This window comes from Papio anubis, chromosome 19 (genome assembly GCF_008728515.1).
Source record: "Papio anubis isolate 15944 chromosome 19, Panubis1.0, whole genome shotgun sequence".
Taxonomy (NCBI): Eukaryota; Metazoa; Chordata; class Mammalia; order Primates; family Cercopithecidae; genus Papio; species Papio anubis.
Genome location: NC_044994.1, coordinates 9896742 through 9901820, shown reverse-complemented (window position 1 = coordinate 9901820; position 5079 = coordinate 9896742).

Sequence of the window (5079 nt, the reverse complement as noted above, 5' to 3'; positions counted from 1 at the left end):
ACTAAAAATACAAAAAATTAGCCGGGCATGGTGGCAGGCAACTGTAGTCCCAGCTACTTGGGGGCTGAGGCAGGAGAATGGCATGAACCTGGGAGGCGGAGCTTGCAGTGAGCGGAGATCGCGCCACTGCACTCCAGCCTGGGCGACAGAGCGAGACTCCGTCTCAAAAAAAAAAAAAAAAATTGATGAGGATGATCTCTATAAACTGATATGAAGTGATTTCCAGAATATATTCTCTCTTTTTTTTTCCTTGAGATCAAGCCTTGCTCAGTGCAGTGGCACAATTTCGGACACTGCAACCTCCGCCCCACCAGGTTCAAGCGATTCTCCTGCCTTAACCTCCCGAGTAGCTGGGACTACAGATGTGCACCACCACACCTGGCTAATTTTTGTATTTTTAATAGAGATGGGGTTTCCCAGGTTGGCCAGGCTGGTCTCCAACTCTTGACCTCAAGTGATCCGCCTGCCTCAGCCTCCCAGAGCTCTAGCATTACAGGTGTGAGCCACCGCACCGGACCCAGATTCTCAAAATGTGGTGCCCATACCCCTGGAGGTACCTGAGGCACTTTCGGGTGGCCCATGAGGTCAGAACTATTTTCCAAATAATGCATTGTTTGCCTTTTTCACCGTGCTGACATTTGCATTGTTGATGTGGAACAGGTGCACATAAAACTGCTAGCCCTTCACAAATCAAAGCCATGGTGAGCGCTCGCTCTCCACTGCCACACTCTGGGGCCTGGGGGGAGGGAGAGACAGTTTTACTTAAGAATGTCCTTGATGAAACAGTAAAAATCGGCAATTTTATCAAAACTTGACCCTGAGTTCACATCTTTTTACTATTCTGTGTGACCAAATGGGAGGTTCCGAAGAGCACTTCTCATGTGCATGGAGTATGATGGTGATCTTGTGGAACAGTGTTTCTGCAGTTGTTTGAGTTGCAAGATGAGGTAGCCATTTTTTCATGAACATCATTTTTAATTTTTTAATTAAAATTTTTTAAAAATTATTTTGGCCTGGTGTGGTGGCAGCTCATGCCTGTAATCCGAGCACTTTAGGAGGCCGAGGTGGGCAGATCATGAGGTCAGGAGATTGAGACCATCCTGGCCAACATGGGGAAACCCCGTCTCCACTAAAATACAAAAAAATTAGCCGGGCATGGTGGCACACGCCTGTAGTCCCAACTATTCAGGAGGCTGAGGCAGGGGAATCACTTGAACCCGGGAGAGCCAAAATCACACCACTGTACTCCAGCTTGGGTGACAGAGCAAGATTTCGTCTCAAAAAAAAAAAAAATTATTTTATAGGCCATGCACGGTGGCTCACACCTGTGATCCTAGCACTTTGGGAGTCTGAGGTGGGCAGATTGCCTGAGCTCAGGAGTTCAAGACCAGCCTGGGCAACACGGTGAAACCCTGTGCCTACTAAAATACAAAAAAAAAAAAAAAAAAAAACCCGCTGGGCGTGGCAGCGTGCCCCTGTAGTCCCAAGCTACTCAGGAGGCTGAGGCAGGAGAATTGCTTGAACCCAGGAGGCAGAGATTAGAGTGAGCCAAGATCGCACCACTGCACTCCAGCCTGGGTGACAGAGCAAGACTCCGTCTCAAAAAAAGAAAAAAAAAAAATTCATTTTATAGGGATGGGCCTTGCTCTGTTGCCCAGTGTAGAGTGTAGTGGTAGGATCATAGCTCATTGCAGCCTCAAACTCCTGGGCTCAATCAATTCTCCCCCCTCAGCCTCCTGAGTATTTGAGACTATAGGCACGTGCTACCATGCCCAACTAATTTTGTAATTTTTTTTGTAGAGACTGGGGTCTCGCTTTGTTTGCCCAGGCCGGTCTTGAACTTCTGGCTCAAACAATTCTCCTAAAGGCATTTCAGGCATGAGCCACCATGCCCAGCCTGTGGAACACCATTTCAATGTGAAACCAGAAAGGCAAACTACTGCTAGTTGGACATGGGATTTCACAGTTATTTTCTCAACTATGAGTGAAGTAAGTCTAACATTTCAAGCAAAAAAAAAAAAAAAATGGATAGTAAATGTTGCTAATGGAAAAATTCGAAAGTTAAATTTAAATTTAACTTGGAAAATCTCTCATCCACTGCCATGGGCTTTACAGAATCCTGATATCAACAGAGTCAGAGAAGATAGTAAATGAAACAACTTATTTTATGTACAATGAAATGTGTCAACATTTGGAAGATGTGTATACTTCAGTGAACCATTATTTTCCAAGTGACCAAAGCATGATGTTACAAAATCATGCGTGGTTAAAAAACACAATCAAAGTACAAGATAGGGCAATGCATTTTAATGTAACAGCACAAAAAAGTTTGTGAATGTGATTTCAGAATCCACATTGCAACTAACTTCTGAGAAACAATCACTATTGTGTTTTATTGTTTTCAAAGAGGAACAAACACAATTACCTTAAAAGACTGAGACTGGGCACAGTGGCTCACGCTTGTAATCGCAACACTTCGGGAGGCCAAGGTGGGTGGATCACCTGAGGTCAGGAGTTCGAGACCAGTCTGGCCAACATGGCAAAACCCCATCTTTACTAAAAATACAAAAAATTAACCAGGCGTGGTGGTGGGCACCTGCAATCCCAGATACTCGGGAGGCTGAGGCAGGATAATTGCTTGAACTTGGGAGGTGGAGGTTGCAGTGAGCTGAGATCATGCCATTGCACTCCAGCTGGGTGACAGAGTAAGACTCTGTCTCAACAAAAGAGAAAAGACTTAAAATACTCCTCCTTTTTCCAACTGCATATCTGTTTGATGCCAGGTTTTCTTTAGATGCTTTTACCAAAACACCGTATTTTAAGAGATTACTTGAGGAATTAGGTATGAGAATCCAAATGTCTTCTATTAAACCAAGCACTAAAGAGATTTGCAGAAATATAAAACAATGTTATCCTTCTTTCTATATTTTTATTTGATAAAATGGAGTTTTTATTCATAAAAATGTGAAATGTTACTTATATTTACATGTCATGAATTTATATTATTTTACATGTATTTAATAAATAGGTATTTTTACAATTTCTCAGTTTTAGTTTTGTTTTGTTTTTTCTTTTTTTGAGATGAAGTCTTGCTCTGTCACCCAGGCTGGAGTGCAGTGGTGCGATCTTAGTTCACTGCAGCCTCCACCTGACATAGGCTCAAGCAAACCTCCCACCTCAGCCTCCCGAGTAGCTGGGACTACAGGCCCATGCCACCACACCCGGTTAATTTTTTTTTTTTTTTGGTGGAGATAAGGTCTTGCCATGTTGCCCAGGCTGTTGTCAAACTTCTGAGCTCAACTTATCCTCCTGCCTCAGCCTCCCAAAGTGCTGGGATTACAGGCGTGAGCCACTGCACCCGGCTAGTTTTAGTGTCTAATGTGGTAAATATAATAGATATAGTTCACATAAACAAAAGCTTTTTGGCTCTTCAATAGCTTTTAATAGGGTGAAGAGGTCCTGAGCCTAAAACAATCTGAGTCTTACTACTTATTGTATAATAACAAATATATACATGTCTGTATGATCTGAAATGACCGATTCCAGGGCTGGGGCAGGGAGAATACGATATGAACCTGGAACATTTTGCTATGCCAGAAAATAAGAAAACCCTCAAGGAGTGATGAAGGCAAGTCGAAAGGATAAGATGCCCAATTTGAGAGCTCCCACTGGCCATATCCAAGATAATCTGAGCATTGAAATAAATTAATAATGGAAGGCCGGGCGTGGTGGCTCGCACTTTTAATCCCAGCACTTTGGGAGGCTGAGGCAGGCGGATAACCTGAGATCAGGAGTTCGAGACCAGCCTTGCCAACATAGTGAAACTCCATCTCTAGTAAAAATACAAGAATTAGTCGGGTGTAGTGGTGGATGCCAGTAATCCCAGCTATTCATGAGGCTGAGGCTTGAACCCAGGAGTGAGCCGAGATCGCGCCATTGCACTCCAGCCTGGGCGACAGGAGTGAGACTCTGTCTCAAAAAAAAAAAAAAATTAATTAAGAATAGTAATGGAGGCCGGGCGCGGTGGCTCAAGCCTGTAATCCCAGCACTTTGGGAGGCCGAGACGGGCGGATCACGAGGTCAGGAGTTCGAGACCATCCTGGCTAACACGGTGAAACCCCGTCTCTACTAAAAAATACGAAAAACTAGCCGGGCGAGGTGGCGGGTGCCTGTAGTCCCGGCTACTCGGGAGGCTGAGGCAGGAGAATGGCGTAAAAACCCGGGAGGCGGAGCTTGCAGTGAGCTGAGATCCGGCCACTGCACTCCAGCCTGGGCGACACGGCGAGACTCCGTCTCAAAAAAAAAAATAAATAAAATAATAGTAATGGATTTTTAACCTCATGAATAAAATAGGGCTCCACAAATCCATACTGATACAAATAAGCAAACAAACAAATGGAGAAGGAAAAGCTTTTCCATAGAGTAGAAAACCAACAAATGCAGAAGAAACGATGGATGATAAAACTAAGGGTAAAAGTTTGAGGAACAGGACATCTGCCTTGTTTCAAAATAGGGAGCTATAATAACTTTATTATTATTTCAGGTGGAGAGGCCCGGCAGACACCACCTTTACCAAGTCATCAAAGTTAACATTACCAGTAAGGGGACAATCACACGTTAAAATCACGTGCCACCTAATAAAATGTACTAAGGGCCGGGCGCTGTGACTCACACCTGCAATCCCAGCACTTTGGGAGGCCAAGGCAGGCAGATCATGAGGTCAAGAGATCAAGACTATCCTAGCCAACATAGCGAAACCCCATATCTACTAAAAATACAAAAATTAGCTGGACATGGTGTTGCGCACCTGTAGTCCTAGCTACTGGGGAAGCTGAGGCAGGAGAATCGCCTGAACCCAGGAGATGGAGGCTGCAATGAGCCAAGATCGCGCCATTGCACTCCAAACTTGGTGACAGAACAAAACTCTGTCTTAAAAATAAAAAAATTTAAAAATAAAAGCACTAAGAAGGCTAAGGAGGGCATAATATCAATTTTGTGATATATCTGTCAAAAATGCACAGCCTCAATCTTATCATGAGGAAACATAGGACTGCTAAAGTGAGGGATGTGCTATAAAAT